The sequence below is a fragment of the Pan troglodytes genome, chromosome 3, assembly GCF_028858775.2.
Source record: "Pan troglodytes isolate AG18354 chromosome 3, NHGRI_mPanTro3-v2.0_pri, whole genome shotgun sequence".
Classification (NCBI taxonomy): Eukaryota; Metazoa; Chordata; class Mammalia; order Primates; family Hominidae; genus Pan; species Pan troglodytes.
This window is the reverse complement of record NC_072401.2, coordinates 121282483-121302926: the sequence shown is the minus strand read 5'-3', so window position 1 is coordinate 121302926 and position 20444 is coordinate 121282483. Positions and strand designations below refer to the sequence as shown.

Sequence of the window (20444 nt, the reverse complement as noted above, 5' to 3'; positions counted from 1 at the left end):
AATGTGGAAGCAACTTTGGAACTGGGTAACAGGCAGAGGTTGGAAGAGTCTGGAGGGCTCAGAAGAAGAGAGAAAAATGTGGGAAAGTTTGGAACTTCCTAGAAACTTGTTGAATGGCTTTGACCAAAAGCCTGATAGCAATATGGACAATAAGGTCCAGGCTGAGGCGGTCTCAGAAGATGGGGAACTTGTTGGGAACTGGAGCAAAGGTGACTTATGTTTTAGCAAAGAGACTGGCAGCATTTTGCCCCTGCCCTAGAGATTTTTGGAACTTTGAACTTGAGATAGATGATTTAGGGTATCTCATCTAAGCAGCAAAGCATTCAAGACGTGACTTTGATGCTGCTAAAGGCATTCAGTTTTAAAAGGGAAAGAGAGCATAAAAGTTTGGAAAATTTGCAGCCTGACAATCTGAGAGAAATGAAAATCCCATTTTCTGAGGAGAAATTCAACCCCGCTGCAGAAATTTACATAAGTGACAAGGAGCTGAATGTTAATCCCCAAGACAATGGGGAAAATGTCCCCAGGGCATGTCAGAGGTCTTCACAGCAGCCCCTCCCATCACAGGCCTGGAGGCCTAGGAAGAAAAAGTGGTTTTGTGGGCTGGGCCCAGGGTCCCCATGATGTGTGCAACCTAGGGACTTGGTGTCCTGCATCCCAGCCACTCCATCCATGGCTGAAAGGGGCCAGTGTAGAGCCTCTGGGCTGTGGCTTCAGAGGGTGCAATCCCCTAGCCTTGGCAGCTTCCACATGATGTTGAGTCTGTGGGTGCACAGAAGTCAAGCATTAGGATTTGGGAACCTCTGCTTAGATTTCAGAAGATATATAGGAATGCCTGGATGCCCAGGCAGAAGTTTGCTGCAGAGGCAGGGTCCTCATGGAGAATCTCTGCTAGGGCAGTGTGGAAGGAAAATGGGGGTTGGAGCCCCCACACAGAGTCCCTCCTGGGGCACCACCTAGTGGAGGTGTGAGAAGAGGGCCACCGTCCTCCAGACCCACAACTGATAGCTTGCACCATACACCTGGAAAAGCCACAGACACTCAATGCCAGCCCATGATGGCAGCCAAAAGGGAGGCTGTACCCTGCAGAGCCACAGGGGCAGAGCTGTCCAAGACCATGGGAACCCACCTCTTGCATCAGTGTGGCCTGGATATGAGACATGGAGTCAAAGGAGATCATTTTGGAGCTTTAAGATTTCATTGCCCCACTGGATTTGGGACTTGTATGGGCCCTGTAGCCCCTTTGTTTTGGTCAATGTCTCCCATTTGGATTGGTTGTATTTACCCAGTGTCTGTACCTCCATTGTATCTAGGAAATAACTAGCTTGCTTTTGATTTTACAGGCTTCTAGGAGGAAGAGACTTGCCTTGTCTCAGATGAGATTTTGGACTGTGCACTTTTGAGTTAACACCAAAATGAGTTGAGACTTTGGGGGATGTTGGGAAGGCAAGATAGGTTTTGAAATGTGAGGACATGAGATTTGGCAGGGGCCATGGGTGAAATAATATGATTTGGCTCTGTGTCCCCACCCAAATCTCATTTTGAATTGTACTCCCATACCTCCCACGTGTTGTGGGAGGGACCCAGTGGAAGATAATTGAATTGTGGGTGCAGTTTCCCCTCTACTGTTCTCATGGTAGTGAATAAGTCTCACGAGATCTAATGGTTTTATCATTAAAACCATTTGCGTCTTCCTCATTCTCTCTTTGCCTGCTGCCATCCATGTAAGATGGGACTTGTTCCTCCTTGCCTTCTACCATGATTGTGAGGCCTCCCCAGCCATGTGCAGTTAAGTCCAATTAAACCTCTTTCTTTTGTAAATTGCCCAGTCTTGGGTATGTCTTTACCAAGAGCATGAAAATGGACTAATACAGGGGCATAACTAAGAGAACACATTTTTCCTACCATTTATTGTGTTCCAACAATGTGTGAAGCACAGTAAGTACTTTTATACACAATATCTTATTTAAGCATCTTTGCAAGTCGTAAGTTAGCTATTCTTTTTATTTATTTTAATTTTTTCGAGAAAGGGTCTTGCTCTGTCACCCAGGCTGGAGTGCAGTGGCACAATCTCGGCTAACTGCAACCTCTGCCTCCCGGGTTCAAGTGATTCTCCTGCCTTAGTCTCCCAAGTAGTTGGGACTACAGCCACCCACCACCACACCTGGCTAATTTCTGTATTTTCAGTAGAGACAGGATTTTGCCAAGTTGGCCGGGTTGGTCTCGAACTCCTGATCTCAGGTGATCTGCCCACCTCGGCCTGCCGAAGTGCTGGGATTACAGGTGTCAGCCACCATGCCCAGCCTAGCTATTCTTATTCTTCTTTTTCAGATGAAGAAATTGAGGTTCAGAGAAGTTAAGAAAATTACCTAATGTGGTAAATGATAGAGCTAGTAGTCCAAACCCTATCTATCAATACCCAAAGCTTAAGCTATTCAATATCATGCCACAAAGCGACAAACTGTATTAGCATATTTTAGGTGGTTGTAGATATTCTTGATCCCTGCAAAGGCTTCAAGAAATCTATAAGGGTTCTTACTCAAAATTCAGGTCCATACAGCCAGTGGCATCTAGCCTTTTGTGGCTGTTTATTATAAGAAGGTGTACTAGTGGTAGGAAACAACCATACCTGTGAAAGGCTCAAAATAGTGACTCCAATCCCAGAAAAGATATTTTCCTACAAGAAACAAGAAAGTGTTTTCACGAAAAAAAAAATTGTAATAGAAATTAAAGTTTCTGGATAATGTAAACTTTTTTGTTTTTTTTAATTAAGCATGTCATATAATGTAAATGCTTTATGTTGATTGAAATAAATGCCAAAGGTAATCATAATTATTTTCTTTTTCTAAGATCCAAAAAATAATTTAACCTTTATACCAGATGAATCAAAGTTATGTAAGACTTTTAGAAATGTTTTTATGTCATTTCCTGTTGATCTCATGATCAAATTACCACCACACAAATTTTTCATATCTATAATTCTAAAAAGCCAGATTTCCAAGAAAATCCTGAAATTCCCAGAAAATAATACTTGAAACTCTAAGTATTTCCCTTCAAATGACAACAGATAAGTGATAACTTTTTTGGCATTAGCACCTTCAGCATTTAACCTCTGATAAGCCTGAACACAGACAAATATTACAGAGATCTTCATTCAACACATAGCAGTAAACATTTCACTAAATCCTGCCTTGGGATATGAATGTCTTTTTACTGAGCCATTGAAATCTGTATATATTTTCTTTGAGAAATAGATTTTTGTGACCATGGAAATGTTTTCTTCTATGAATCACTGAAAAACATGATATATGTTCCTCCAAATTAATGAATTATCCATAATTATATAACAACTTTAGGTCATTTATAGTATTTAAAATGTCTGCCTATTACACTGATAGTGTCACATCCCTGAATAAAACAAGGTCTTATTTTTCTTTTTGTCATTTCTTTTCTTTGCAGACCCCAAATATTTTATTTATTTCTCATTGACTACCCACTGTATTACTGTATCCCACATTAATTTCTTCCCATCGTTTTCCGGATGTATCTACTGAGTAGAAAGTCCAGAAATTTTGAAGGAAGCAAAGGAGAAAATAGCAGCAGTTTGTACAGATTCTAGATCGATTTCATCAGTGACATTCTGTCAAATGGAATTCTTATACCTCTCACTATAACTCAGTAAGGACTGGCTCCTGGAGACATGAACAGTTTTAGATACTCTGACATTTAATGTCAACCAATGTATTGAGGACAGCCATTGTAACCATAAAATTGTATTTTTACCCTTAGAAACAATGTTTCATCATTATAGGCTGTCACTATTATTCGCTAGTACAATTAAGGTATTTTTCTTTCTGAGTCTTTGTATGACCTAAAATCACATAATCATGACTTATACTAAACAGGACTGAACTGTCTTAAGTAGATATTTATGTCTGGTTTATAAGTCTGCGTGTCTATGAAACAGGAAGATACTTTTAACTGTTAAAATCTCCCTGCAACATGACTTAAATGTTCTCATATATTTCCTCTATTACTAGCTTTATTATTTGCTAATTGTTAATTCATCTATAAGTGTTGCTTTAAATTAACATAAAATTTTCTATATACACACATGTAGATAGGCCCACCTGTAATAAATTATAAACCCACCTTTTAATATGGTGGGTTTATTCCTGCTTTTTTCTGGATAAATTTAATCCTTCCTCATTCTAAATCGATGTTTTCCAATTTTGATCTATGACTCAGTCCACTTCAAATAAATCTGAGAAATAAAACATATCTATACTCCTTTTGAAAAACTAATGTACATTGTATATGGAAGGCCCTGATGACTCTCCAATAAAAGAAATTTTTTAAAAAATGTGGAATCCATAACTTCCCACTGAACACTTTCATAGTATAACATGATATCCAGGAAAGTAACAATGCTTGGAGCACTTTTGAGGGCATGGGCTTGATACAAGAGTGGAAGATCATATATAATTTCTGTCACAGAGGAGGCATATCTATTTCTTCTAGAAAATAAATTGAATCACTAATCATCATTTTGCTATGTTCTAAAATTCCTGAAAATGTAACAGAGAGAGTCAGTCTGGTTACATTACATTGATTATATCATTTCGTTGAATCTAGAAACTACACAAATAATTATGATCAGGCCTAGAAATTGATAAATATATATTTTATTTGATTGACAGACATGTATATATTCTTCTGTCACAGACCATATGCATTTAGAGATATATTTTGTTCATATATATTCTCTTCATAACCCAAAAAACTAGAATAACACTATTAAATCTTCTTATTATGAATGAAGACAGACACTGTGCTTTCCAAAGCAGCTACGGCCTCAGAAATATTCAACTTACACAGTAATTGGCACCTAAAAGCATTCATATATCAACCAAAATAATGAGGCAGTATGGGTTAAGGGTCTGAGTTCTAGATTCAGATCCTAGCTCTACCACCTTAATAGCTGTGTGACCTTGAAAAAAATTACCAATTTCTCTGAGTTTCATTAGGGAAATAACAACAGAACTTTTTTGTCATGGAGCAGTTTTCAGTAATAAATAAGATAATAAATGTGCAGCATGCAGCACAATAGTTGACATTATGAGCACCTGATAAGTCTTATATATTAATATTATCTAAATGGTCTGTTTCCACCTACAGAACACTCAGGGAAAATAAATTATTTTTCCTCCCCAAATATTTTCTATCATACAATTATGAAACCCAAAACAGCATGATGTCAAAATTATCAACATTTATAGGACTTTTAAGGAAACAAAAATGCATCTAAATTTCCATTGATTTGGTACAAATTAAATTTTGTATTTAAAAACATGAAGATAAGAGAATATGCAAGCTTCTAAAAAGAAGCAATGCATGTCTATATCGGTACTCTTAAAAGTGCTTTAGGTTTATAAATCAAGATTGAATTAATGAGGCTAAACACATCAATCCTGAAAAATCCCTAATTTCTTAAGTGCTGTATCAGTCAGTTTTGCTGCATAACAGTTAATCCAAAATCTCAGTGGCCTATGAAATAAACATTCAATTTTTTCTGATTTTACACATCACTGGCTAAGAGTTAGCTTCCTGGCTCTGGTTGTCTCTGCTCTATGTGTCTCCCCATTCCTGCTCCCAGGCTAAAGAAGCAGCCCTTTCTAAGACATTCTCATAAATACTTGAAAAGAAGAAAAGCAAGAGGCCTAGTTTAAACAAGACATTGCATTTAAAGCTTTTGTTTATATGTGGCATACATTACATTTCACTGGACAAAGTAAGCCACGTGGCCAAGGCCAAATTATGCAATCAGCAGTGATAATGTAATTCTCCTGCTTAGAAGGAGGAAGTGAGTTAATTGTAAATACAATCCACCTCGGTTGCCTTTGTTGGTCACAGATACTAACTTTGCTCACTGTACACACAAAATTTACTTACAGCCACATGGAAGACATCCTAAAAGTTTCAACAAATCCAAACATCAGCCTTGAAAGTTCATGATCTTATTGCCATCAGATCCAAATAGCAAATCTTGATCTGGACACATGAACTAAGTAAACAAATTATCTTCTTCATAAGCACCCAACATAAAATGGTAGAGAAGAGGCAGAATAAACACATAAACATTCCGATTTGAATGTGAAATAAAAAAAAAAAAAGGAAAACAGAAAACTCATAGTAGGTAGCAGTTCTGAAATCCCACTGGGCAAACGTGCTGGCCTTGGGGATAGAGGAAACTACTTTGATTAAGAGTCTTTGATTAGGGGTCTGCAACTTGAATTAACTTTCCAGAGAATATTCTCCAGGGTTACAGGCACCAGCCTCTTTCTTCCTTGTTCTTTGCCCTCCGTTGCCAAATCTAAAAAAAGTTATAAAATATTCCTTTCTTGGGCTGAGCAGCTTTTTTGACTATCTTATCCTCAGAAAGTTGAGTGTAGGCAAGACTTTTTAAGCTATAAAAAGCCACACACTCTTCTATTTTTGGCAATACTCCTGGCATTAAAACTTTTTAAAATTTTAACGTTTCTCTTTTTTAATGTCCATTTGATCTGTTCTCCTCTATATATTAATAGACTCACTCTCCATTCTTTTACAAATCTGTCTCTCTCTCTCTCTAAACTTGATTACAGGTATTTGAGCTTATCAGACTTCATGAGATTATTCCTTTGATTTTCTTTTCCCACCCAAGCCATTTTGTCCAACTGAAATGATTTACTGAGAGACGGCTTAATCCAATCAGGTTTGGTGCACAGGCTATTAACTTGGTCTTTGTCCCTAAAATGAGTCTTATTCTGAGTCTTAATTAGCCTTTGCAGCTCAAAATATTTATCATTTCACCAGTTAGAGATGAGAAACAGTTTGGTTTTCCAGCCCTGCAAATCCTGGAGTTTCTCAGCTCTTTAGTCTTCTTTTCATCTCCTGTGTTAAACAACTCACTTATTTTTGTACTCATTCTTTTTCTTGTATTATCAAATGCAGTTTCTAACAACTAATTCACATTAGTAACATTTCAAATCCTCTTTACTGGAAGCCTTCAGTACATGATACATGTGTTGCCCAAAATATTTTGCTGCTGCATAAAATGTGTCACCCATTTTCTAGCCTTTAATAAGTTTTCTCACTGCTAGCTGTCTCTGGCCCCCAAAATCGATGCCATATATTTTAAGTTTTTTATTATGATAACACTCCACTTCTAAGTATCAAATTCTATACTGTTCAGCCTTCTACATAACAACCTTGAAATCCCAAGGGCTTACAAAAACAGGCATTTTGTTCTTGTTTGTGTTTCATCTAGGCAGTTATTAGATGTATGCAGCTACGGGGGCTCTGCTTAACTCAGCTCTATAGGTTTTTTTACTCATGTAAGCTGAAGTGTGGAGCACACCCATTTATGGAGCTGAGAAGAAAACCAAGATGCTAAGCTAACCCTTAGAATTTCATTTAAAGCCTCTTATTGCAGGTAGCATAGTTATAGCTGTTCACATTGCAATGGCCAGAGAAATTACATGGTTAAATTCAAAAAGGAGGGGAAACATACACCTTCCACAACAGGAAGCAGGGAACTGCTGTGGCAATAAGCTGGGAGAGATAAACTGTATATAAGAAAAGGGCATCATGTATAATTGCGAACAGTAACACCACCTGCCAAAAGTGCAGTTTAACAATGTTTTCGAATGCTCTATGATGCAAACATCCCTCATAAAAAATAGTAAAAATAAGACTGTACACTCATAACACTTTCCCAGAAAAGCAAATGATTTATTCACCTTCAAAAATAAACTATAATTTCAAAAATGGCATTGGGTCTTGTCTTAAATTTCTGTCATTAGTTGGCATCATTTTAGAAGCTATTTCTCTGCATAAGAAAACCTATTCTATCATAATCAGACCAGCTCAGAGCAGCTGTGACTATAATTACCCTTATTTGCAACAATCTCTGACACACACCTGGAAGACTACGGCCACCCAGCAAGAAAGAGGAAGAAGTTCAGAAGCCAAATCTCTGTCATTCCTGTTCATTTGTGTCTCTATGGTTATTGCTGTCATTACCAATACGGGCGCTGCAGTAAGACACACCAAGACCTCCGAGGCCAGCCAGTGGCTGGGATATAACAGGCATCTGTAACTATCCCTGTTGAATTAGCTAACATTATCAGGGCACTGGGATAGAATATTTAAATGGACTTCACCATAATGCCAATCTGAAGTTCGGAGTAGATAAGCCACGTATTTCTACACATGGCCCTCACTCAGCAGCCCCTTTCTCTCCCAAACCATTGCCTGAAAACCAAGTTACAAGGTGATGTTGTTTACTTTCTAAAACAATTCACTCTGAGACAGACTTGAGGCCGGGTGCGGTGGCTCATGCCTGTAATTCCAGCACTTTGGGAGGCCGAGGCGGGTGGATCACGAGGTCAGGAGATCGAGACCATCCTGGCTAACACAGTGAAACCCCGTCTCTACTAAAAATACCAAAAAAAAAAAAAAAAATTAGCCTGGCATGGTGGCGGGCGCCTGTAGTCCCAGCTACTCGGGAGGCTGAGGCATGAGAATGGCATGAACCCGGGAGGCGGAGCTTGCAGTGAGCCGAGATCGCACCACTGCACTCCAGCCTGGGCGACAGAGCAAGACTCCGTCTCAAAAAAAAAAAAAAAAAAAAAGACTTGCTTTGATCCTTTTAAGGGATGTTTCATTTTAAAGGAGAAAATATTTTTATCCAAAAATATTTTTCTGGTGGATGGGAATATTTTTTTGCGAAAGAGAGCTGCTTTTTCCTCCCCAATTTCAGAGTTCTGTCCCATCAACCACAGTAGTGTAGTTTTCTGTCTCAAAGACATGGTACATGAGGTTCTTCTCTCTGGAACAGTCTCTTCCACACACCACATACCAAACTTGCTCCTGTAGTTAATTCTTCATTGTCTTTTAAAGCTGAGCCCAAGGAAGATTTCATGGCCCTCTAGATCTCCTTATGACCTTCTGATAGAGACTTTCATAGAAACATGAACTTCTTTATAACACTGACAACATTTGAAAATTTAAAATTATCCCTGTAATTGGTTACTGGTCAATTGTCTTGCCAACTAGTATTTTAGCTCCATAAGGGCAAAGACCATATCTAACTTCTTCTAGTGCTTATCCTATTACATATTGAATATATATCATAAATATTTGTTGACTATATGCATGTATATATGACCAAATAAATAAATAGGAATTTGAAGCTCTCATTATATAATCCCTCTTTTTAAAGACAGCAGCGACTTTCTATATAGTCTCTCAAAGGAGTAAAGAATGCAGAAAAGCTCCTAGGTGCTTTTTTACTTCCTTTCTGAATTCATCTGCTCTGCCATCTCTTGGTGGACTCTTCCAGTTGGCCTGGTATAGTATATTCCCAGAGTATTTTTTTAAAGCCTTTAGCACTTTATGACCACCCACAACTATCTATGTCCTGAGAAATTCCTCTAGTCACATGATTTCATGTTATCTTGTGTGTTTGTGTGTGTGTGATTTAGAAACCATGTCCTAATTCATTTAGGACATGATTATTTAAGAGAAACAAATAGAAGGTGAGGGTTTTTTTTTAAATATTATAATCTAGGAGGTATTGAAAATGATGTCATTCCCTAATGATCTCATTCATGATGGGATTGTGAAGTGGACTATGACAATGAAAACATTTCTGGGAGAACTTCCAAAGCCATCTGGCAAGCACAGAGCCTATATTTTTAAAGTGATAGCTTAGTTTCTAAATATAATGGGCCAGGACTTGATGTCAAATAAGTGAGAAAGTAAACATAAAAGACAGCAAACATAAATGATTGGTATAGACCCAAAACAAGAGAATATTTTATATTTTGCAATCTAGTTATCAAAGTTTTAATATATTAATATCATGAATGCACATTTACCATGGTAGTGAATTATTCTACTCTTTCTGAAAACTTTTAACAGATTTTTCCATATAATGCAATTATTATTATTATTATTATTATTATTATACTTTAAGTTTTAGGGTACATGTGCACAATGTGCAGGTTTGTTACATATGTATACATGTGCCATGTTGGTGTGCTGCACCCATTAACTTGTCATTTAGCATTAGGTATATCTCCTAATGCTATCCCTCCCCCTTCCCCCCACCCCACAACAGTCCCCAGAGTGTGATGTTCCCCTTCCTGTGTCCACATGTTCTCATTGTTCAATTCCCACCTATGAGTGAGAACATGCACTGTTTGGTTTTTTGTCCTTGCGATAGTTTGCTGAGAATGATGGTATCCAGCTTCATCCATGTCCCTACAAAGGACATGAACTCTTCATTTTGTATGGCTGCATAGTATTCCATGGTGTATATGTGCCACATTTTCTTAATCCAGTCTATCATTGTTGGACATTTGGGTTGGTTCCAAGTCTTTGCTATTGTGAATAGTGCCGCAATAAACATACGTGTGCATGTGTCTTTATAGCAGCATGATTTATAATCCTTTGGGTATATACCCAGTAATGGGATGGCTGGGTCAAATGCTAATTCTAGTTCTAGATCCCTGAGGAATCGCCACACTGACTTCCACAATGGTTGAACTAGTTTACAGTCCCACCAACAGTGTAAAAGTGTTCCTATTTCTCCACATCCTCTCCAGCACCTGTTGTTTCCTGACTTTTTAATGATTGCCATTCTAACTGGTGTGAGATGGTATCTCATTGTGATTTTGATTTGCATTTCTCTGATGGCCAGTGATGATGAGCATTTTTTCATGTGTTTTTTGGCTGCATAAATGTCTTCTTTGGAGAAGTGTCTGTTCATATCCTTCACCCACTTTTTGATGGGGTTGTTTGTTTTTTTCTTGTAAATTTGTTGGAGTTCATTGTAGATTCTGGATATTAGCCCTTTGTCAGATGAGTAGGTTGTGAAAATTTTCTCCCATTTTGTAGGTTGCCTGTTCACTCTGATGGTAGTTTCTTTTGCTGTGCATAAGCCCTTGAGTTTAATTAGATCCCATTTGTCAATTTTGGCTTTTGTTGCCATTGCTTTTGGTGTTTTAGACATGAAGTCCTTGCCCATGCCTATGTCCTGAATGGTAATGCCTAGGTTTTCTTCTATGGTTTTTATGGTTTTAGGTCTAACATTTAAGTCTTTAATCCATCTTGAATTAATTTTTGTATAAGGTGTAAGGAAGGGATCCAGTTTCGGCTTTCTACATATGGCTAGCCAGTTTTCCCAGCACCATTTATTAAATAGGGAATCCTCTCCCCATTGCTTTTGTCAGGTTTGTCAAAGATCAGATGGTTGTAGATATGCGGCATTATTTCTGAGTGCTCTGTTCTGTTCCATTGATCTATATCTCTGTTTTGGTACCAGTACCATGCTGTTTTGGTTACTGTAGCCTTGTAGTATTTTGTAGTATAGTTTGAAGTCAGGTAGTGTGATGCCTCCAGCTTTGTTCTTTTTGCTTAGGATTGACTTGGTGATGCGGGCTCTTTTTTGGTTCCATATGAACTCTAAAGTAGTTTTTTCAAATTCTGTGAAGAAAGTCATTGGTAGCTAGATGGGGATGGCATTGGATCTACAAATTACCTTGGGCAGTATGGCCATTTTCACGATATTGATTCTTCCTACCCATGAGCATGGAATGTTCTTCCATTTGTTTGTATCCTCTTTTATTTCATTGAGCAGTGGTTTGTAGTTCTCCTTGAAGAGGTCCTTCACATCCCTTGTAAGTTGGATTCCTAGGTATTTCATTCTCTTTGAAGCAACTCTGAATGGGAGTTCACTCATGATTTGGCTCTCTGTTAGTCTGTTATTGGTGTATAAGAATGCTTGTGGTTTTCGTACATTGATTTTGTATCCTGAGACTTTGCTGAAGTTGCTTATCAGCTTAAGGAGATTTTGGGCTGAGACAATGGGGTTTTCTAGATATACAATCATCTCATCTGCAAACAGGGACAATTTGACTTCCTCTTTTCCTAATTGAATACCTTTTATTTCCTTCTCCTGCCTAATTGCCCTGGCCAGAACTTCCAACACTATGTTGAATAGGAGTGGTGAGAGAGGGCATCCCTGTCTCGTGCCAGTTTTCAAAGGGAATGCTTCCAGTTTTTGCCCATTCAGTATGATATTGGCTGTGGGTTTGTCATAGATAGCTCTTATTATTTTGAGATACGTCCCATCAATACCTAATTTACTGAGAGTTTTTAGCATGAAGGGTTGTTGAATTTTGTCAAAGGCCTTTTCTGCATCTATTGAGATAATCATGTGGTTTTTGTCTTTGGTTCTGTTTATATGCTGGATTACATTTATTGATTTGCATATGTTGAACCAGCCTTGCATCCCAGGGATGAAGCCCACTTGATCAGGGTGGATAAGCTTTTTGACGTGCTGCTGGATTTGGTTTGCCAGTATTTTATTGAGGATTTTTGCATCAATGTTCATCAAGGATATTGGTCTAAAATTCTCTTTTTTGGTTGTGTCTCTGCCAGGCTTTGGTATCAGGATGATGCTGGCCTCATAAAATGAATTAGGGAGGATTCCCTCTTTTTCTATTGATTAGAATAGTTTCAGAAGAAATGGTATCAGCTCCTACTTGTACCTCTGGTAGAATTCGGCTGTGAATCCATCTGGTCCTGGACTTTTTTTGGTTGGTAAGCTATTGATTATTGCCACAATTTCAGAGCCTGTTATTGGTCTATTCAGAGATTCAACTTCTTCCTGGTTTAGTCTTGGGAGGGTGTATGTGTCAAGGAATTTATCCATTTCTTCTAGATTTTCTAGTTTATTTGCGTAGAGGTGTTTGTAGTATTCTCTGATGGTAGTTTGTATTTCTGTGGGATTGGTGGTGATATCCCCTTTATCATTTTTTATTGCGTCTATTTGATTCTTCTCTCTTTTCTTCTTTATTAGTCTTGCTAGCGGTCTATCGATTTTGTTGATCTTTTCAAAAAACCAGCTCCCGGATTCATTGATTTTTTGAAGGGTCTCTCTATTTCCTTCAGTTTTGCTCTGATTTTAGTTATTTCTTGCCTTCTGCTAGCTTTTGAATGTGTTTGCTCTTACTTTTCTAGTTCTTTTAATTGTGACATTAGGGTGTCAATTTTGGATCTTTCCTGCTTTCTCTTGTGGGCATTTAGTGCCATAAATTTCCCTCTACACACTGCTTTGAATGTGTCCCAGAGATTCTGGTATGTTGTGTCTTTGTTCTCGTTGGTTTCAAAGAACGTCTTTATTTCTGCCTTCATTTCGTTATGTACCCAGGAGTCATTCAGGAGCAGGTTGCTCAGTTTCCATGTAGTTGAGCGTTTTTGAGTGAGTTTCTTAGTCCTGAGTTCTAGTTTGATTGCACTGTGGTCTGAGAGACAGTTTGTTATAATTTCTGTTCTTTTACATTTGCTGAGGAGTGCTTTACTTCCAACAGTGTGGTCAATTTTGGAATAGGTGTGGTGTGGTGCTGAAAAAAACTGTATATTCTGTTGATTTGGGGTGGAGAGTTCTGTAGATGTCTATTAGGTCCGCTTGGTAGATAATGCAATTTTTAATTAGCTTTATTAACGTATAAATTATATACAGTAAAATTCAGCAATTTTAAATGTAAAATTCAGTGACCTGTAATGTAATTTGACATTTTTTTCTCCAAAATGGGTTTGCAAATTTCATGAAGAAGAAAAATTATATGATACAAAATGGCATTATATTTAAAATTATTTAGGTATGTGCTTGTATGTGTATACATTTTTATTTCATCTTACCCTGGAATTTTCAAACAAAACTAAGAGTATGAATTCTCACATATCAAAAATTCTTTTTCAAAGTGAATTTTCTGTATGTAATTTCTAAACAATGAATGTGATATTATTCATTATTCATTATGAAAGTATTATTTTTATTTCAGCTTGAGAAAAACCACTCAGTTTATGAAGTCCATATCATCCACTTTATCAAATTTGACTCCTCACCCACTAAACTTCTCAGGTGGGAGTCAGACCCCAGTCTGCTATTCCCAGAGAGTACTTGACACTCCAAATGGTCTTTTCAAGGTCCCTTTCTCTTGAATGAGTGTAAAGGCACAGATTTCACCACCCTGCCCACCATGTGTTAGAAGGGTTACAGCATATAAATATTTCCCTCCCAAAAATCTTCCATTTAATCTTCAATTCTCCTAAATGTTATATATTTTTGAGTGAGTTAAAGAGCTTAAAAATAACAAAAATTGGTTTTTGACATCTCCTTTGACAATTTTGCATCAAGATTTTTCTCATCTCACTTTGCAGCCCAGCATATATTATCTTCGTGCACTAGCCAAAATTCCAACCTAATATTGTTTTTATACAAGTGCATTAGAACATCTCACTAAGACCTAGTCACTTATCCTCTGAGAACTTAACTAAAAGTTTGCTTAATTAATAATCCCAGACTATTCTTGGGATGGTTGCAGTAAACTACTAATGGTAGTGAACACTAGGATGTGGGAATAGAGAGGATCAGATAATTTTTACTTCCTTATCATGTGTATATATACATTTTATATATATATATAACTTTATACATTTTATACTTTTTGAATTTGCCTTCAGAAGCATATACTATTTATGTAATTTAAAATATGTTGAAGATTTAAAATATAAATAAAACACAGCCATTAAAAGTTTAAGAATAAAATAATTTCTTAAAGGAGAAAGCAAAAATTTTCCTGTAAGGTATGGAATAAGGATAAAATAAAGGGATATCTTTTGAAAATAAAATGTTGAAATTTTTATATTTGTACAGAATCATTCTGATACAGCCTCATCAAAACTGCTCTGTGAAGTTCTTCTCAGTCAAAATGATTGTATGAAAATGAAATTTTAAAGTGACTTCATCAAAGTGTCCTGCTTCCCTCACTATAGAGCCATCACTTGTCAACAAAAACAAGTAGGCGCAGCCATAAAAAAGAATGAAATCATGGCCTCTGCAGCAACACAGATGTAGCTGGAGTCCCTTATTCTAGGCAAATTAATGCAGGAACAAAACACCAAATACTGCATGTTCTCACTTATCAGTGGGGAGCTAAACACTGGTTACTCATGGACATAAAGATGGCAACAATAGGCACTGGAGACAACTAGAGGTAGGAGGGAGAGAAGGGAGAAAGGGTTGAAAAACTTACTATTGGGTACTATGCTCACTACCTGGGTGACAGAATCAGTTGTACCCCAAACCTCAGCATCACGCGATATGCCCATGTAACAAACCTGCACTTGTACCCTCTGAATCTAAAATAAAAGTTGAAATTATTTTAAAAAGTATAATGTACTAGCACAATCATACAAATTTTTTTAATTCAGAAAGGAATACACAAAAGAAAAATAAGCAAAGAACAGATAATAGAGAGAAAGAAGCACAGTAAACAATATAAAACTGATAGTAAATACAAGAAAGAATAAGAAAAAGTTAGGAGCAAATGGTCATGATAATAAGCATAAACATACTTATCTATTAAAAGAAAAAGGTTTCCAAGTTGGCTCAAAGAGTAAAAGCCAAGGCATGGTGAATATAAAAGACATCTAAAATGAATTGTTTCAAAATGCTAAAAAAGGGATAGGCAAATTATATCAGGCAAAGGGAAACAATCAGAAATAAAGGTTATTATCCTGACATAAGACAAAGTAAAATTAAAACCAGTGGTCTGGAATAGAAAGTGCACAACAGCCCCAGTACACATGGAAGCTTAGTGTATAATAAAGCTGGCATCTCAAATCACTGAGGAAAAGCTGGAATTTTTGACAAATGGCATTAGGACAACCGAAATACCTTTGAGAAAATGACAAATGTGGCTTCTTTCTGCATATTCAGTAGAATGAACTACAAATACATAAGAAATTCAATGTAAATGATGGAACCATACAGGTACTACCTGTGGGGAAAGGCTTTGTAACTATAATTGGAGATCCAGCTACAATGAAAAAAAAATGATTACTTAGCTGCATTAAAATAAACATTAATATGGCAAAAACACCTAAGTAACATCAAAAGATGAGTGTGCAGGAAAGCAAGCAGTGCTCAAAAATGGATGGAAGCATGATAAAAAGGCCCAGAAGTCAGAGTAAAAGGTTCGTATTGGCCAAATTTGAAATAATCTGAGCCATAAAATTAATAAGGGAAAGTGATTGCCTAGAATTAGTGCAGTGCTTAACTAGAAAGGAACTTGAGGAAACTTTCTGGGGTGTTGGAAATATTCCATATCTTGATAAGGGTGTGAATTATCTGGATGTGTATGCTTGTCCAAACTCATCTGACATATATCTAATATCCAGACACTGCACTATATGCAAAGTATACTTCAATTTTTAAAAAGAATAATGATAGTAATAGATTGTAACATATTGAACTAAAATCAAGAATCTATGAGTCTGTAATGATACTAAAAAACCAAAGTTGGGGAAAGAAAAGGTCTTTTTTACAGAAGAATGAGAGCTAGTAAATGTAAAATAATTATAGAGTTAGAAAATCTCCAGCTTTCAACCACCAATGTAATAATTGATTCAGAAGAATAATCAATCAATGCTAACATATTAAGTGAATGGGAGTGAATTTTTAAAATCAGGGTATTAAAATAATCTCAAAATATCACCCAACAGGTAAGGGGAAAGGTGTCTTTGCAATGAAGAACTCTGGAAGACACCAACTTAACCTAATGATTAAACTTCATTGGTAATGGGACACACTGACATTACATGATTCGTCCATGGCACTCTGATTAGGATGCAGCCCCACCTATATATTACGCCCACCAAAAATGCTAACCTGAATCTCATCATGAACAAGCATTCAGACAAATCCAAATCATCAGGCATTTTTCAAAGGAAGTGATCTAGATTCTTCAAAAGGTCAATGCCATAAAAGACCAACAGAGAAGGGAAACTTCCAAATTAAAGAAGCTTGAAAAGATATAAACTAAATGTAATGCCCGACCATTGATTGAATACTGAAAAAATATAGCCATAAAATACACTGTAGGAACAGTCATGGAAATTTGAGCATGGGTTGTAAATTCGACACAACTATGACATCTTTGTTAAATGTCTTAAATGTGATCATTATAATACATATAATATATATCATTATATATTATATATAATATATATCAATATATAATATATATCATTATATATTATATATTATATATCATTATATATTATATATAATATATATCATTATATATTATATATAATATATATCATTATATATTATATATAATATATATCATTATATATTATATAATATATATCATTATATATTATATAATATATATCATTATATATTATATAATATATATCATTATATATTATATAATATATAGATATATATTATATAATATATAATGATATATATAATATATTTTTATATATTATTTATATATATTTATATATACAAATATATATATATATTTGTGTGTGTGTGTGTGTGTGTGTGTGTGTGTGAGATGGAGTTTTGCTCTTGTTGCCCAGGCTGGAGTGCAATGGCGGATCTTGGCTCACTGCAACCTCTGCCTCCTGAGTTCAAGTGATTCTCCTGCCTCAACCTCCCGAGTAGCTGGGATTACAGGCATGCACCACCACACCGGGCTAATTTCGTATTTTTAGTAGAGACGAGGTTTCTGCATGTTGGTCAAGCTGGTCTCAAACTCCTGACCTCAGGTGATCCGCCTGCCTTGGCCTCCCAAAGTGCTGGGATTTACAGGCATGAGCCACTGCGCCTCGCCAGAAGAAAATATTTTTTCAATAAAGTGAAAGAAAGCAAACAGGGCCTCCAAAATCGTTAATGATTGGTGAATTCATGTGAAGAGAATACGGGTATTCCTTGAACTATTTTTTTTCCAACGGTCGGTTTAAAATTTTTCAAAATAAATTATTAGGGAAAATACTATTTTAAAAAACTAGGAAAATAGCACACCCTTTGACAAACAGCTCAAAGCCATCCTTGCCTACTCTTAGCCTGCTTGTTGTACACATGATGCCCACCCTGTTTCCTGATATGAGTTCTACTTCTGTCTTTGGGATTTGTTTTTGTGTGATATCTAGCGCTATGAACTGAATTGCATTCCCCCCCAGATTTCTATGTTGAAGCACTGACTCCCCATAGGACTCTATTGGAAATAAGGCCTTTAAGGTCACTACGGTTAAATAAGGTCCTGAGGGTGGAGCCCTGATCACATATAACTGACTTCCTTATAAAAGACAAAGAGACGGTAGGGCGCGGTGGGTCACATCTGTAATCCCAGCACTTTGGGTGGCTGAGGTGGGCGGATCACTTGAGGTCAGGAGTTCAAGACCAGCCTGGCCAACATGGTGACACCCCGTCTCTACTAAAAATACAAAAAAATTAGCCAGCATGGTGGCACACGCCTGTAATCCCAGCTACTTGGGAGGCTGAGGCACAGAATCGATTGAACATGGGAAGCGGAGGTTGCAGTGAGCCAAGATGGCACCACTGCACTCCAGCCTGGACAACAAGAGTGAAACTCTGTTTCAAAAAAAAAAAAAAAAAGACAAAGAGACACAGGCCCCTCTGCCTCTACTGTCACTCTGTCATTTTGAGGACACAGTGAAAAAGTGGCATCTACAAGTCAGGAAGAGAGCCTTCATCAGAAACTGGCCCTGACCTTAACCTGTGACTTCTATCCTCTAGAACTGTGAGCAAATAAATTACTGTTGTTTATGCCACACAGTCTGTAGTATTTTGTTACCTTGGCCTGAGACTTCTAGCCTCTAGAACTATGAGAAAATAAATTACTATTCTTTAAGCCACCCAGTATATAGTATTTTGTTACGGCAACCCAAGCTGACTTAGACATATAGCTACTTTATCTGGTAACTTAGCACTGATCCTGGAACAGAGAATCTAGAATGTTACTTCTATACCTGAATGCCTCTTGCTGCTCTTACAGAGCATCACAAACTGTTTCCTGAACCCTGAAATGTGAGCCTCATTACATGTTCCTTCTCTGCCTATACATGGGTCCAGACTCCATTTCTGAAATCATTTCTTCAGTTATTTTCCCTAGTTTTTCTATTTCTAGGGAAAGGGCACCTAGACACTATGCACATTCCAGTGTCTTCTTCATAATGCTAGCCGGAACACAAATGTACCTCATTATGGTATGGTCAGAAGGCACTGAAATAATATTGCCCACCATTGTTTTTTCCTGGTATTTGATTGCCATTACTCAGAAAGTGTCATGGTGCTGTGGCCAGTGAAGACATTTCAGGTTAGACTTCAAATATAGAGTGACCCGCACTGAAAGGAAATTTAAATACCTGCATCACCACTATGGCTCACATATACACAAATCCTGACAGAAACCCATAGGCTTCAAAGAAACCACAGTCCTTAGACTCCAGTGATAGATGAAGAGCCTTCCTGCATGTATGATTCCAGAGTTTGCACATAGAAACAACAACTAGGATTTACAATGGATATTGGTAAAGAATAGCACTTTTCTAAAAACAATTGATAAAATTTAGAACTTACAGGCTGGACTGCTTATCAGAACAGGACGAGTCTATACATAAAAATAACTGATGTCCATAAGTCGAGGCTTTACTGAGAACATCTACACCATGCTCTAATTTGAGATCTCCCTTTAGTTAACCATAGAAATGTTTATACCCAAACTGCCATCTAAGCCACAGTGTAAGGATCTAGAGGGAATCTATCTTCTGTTATGTTTTGTTAAGACTTAGGGCTGTTTAGGAGAAAGTGATTAAGTGTCCAGGAGAACAAGTTGTGTTTCCTTATTGCAATCACAAGTTGCTTTTTTAACACTGACAATTTTGATGTGGTGAGTCATGAGTTAAATTAGATTTGAACTTTATCTCATCCCCATTGATTCCACTGTGATTACTACTGAAGCCATTTGGTACACATATGATATGGTTTGGCTCTGTGTCCCCACCCAAATCTCAACTTGTAGCTCCCATGATCCCCACGTGTTGTGGGAGGGACCCTGTGGGATATGATTAGATCATGGGGGCGGGTCTTTCCCATGCTGTTCTCATGATAGTGAATGGGTCTCGTGAGATCTGATGGTTTTAAAAGTGGGAGTTTTCCTGCACAAGCTCCCTTTTTTACCTGCTGCCATCCACATAAAATGTCACTTGCTCCTCTTTGCCTTCTGCCATGATTGTGAAACCTCCCCAGCCATGTGGAACTGTAAGTCCATTAAACCTCTTCCTTTTCTAAATTGCCCAGTCTTGAGTATGTCTTCATCAGCAGTGTAAGAATAGTAAATTGGTACCAGTAGAGTGGAGCATTGCTGAAAATATACCTGAAAATGTGGAAGCAACTTTGGAACTGGGTAATAGGCAAAGGTTGGAATGGTTTGGAGTGCTCAGAAGAAGACAGGATAATGTGGGAAAGTTTGGAACTCCCTAAAGACTTGACGAATGGCTTTGACTAAAGT

At 37.2% G+C, this 20444-nt stretch overlaps 1 long non-coding RNA gene across 1 annotated transcript in view; it reads right to left on the bottom strand.

Moving 5' to 3' along the window:
* LOC134809807 (uncharacterized) overlaps window positions 1-20444 on the bottom strand; it is a 509671-nt gene that overhangs the window by 435485 nt on the left and 53742 nt on the right. Inside the window, exon 3 of the long non-coding RNA XR_010156343.1 lies at window positions 2630-2677. This is a non-coding gene — a long non-coding RNA (uncharacterized LOC134809807). The remainder of the gene's footprint in view (window positions 1-2629; window positions 2678-20444) is intronic.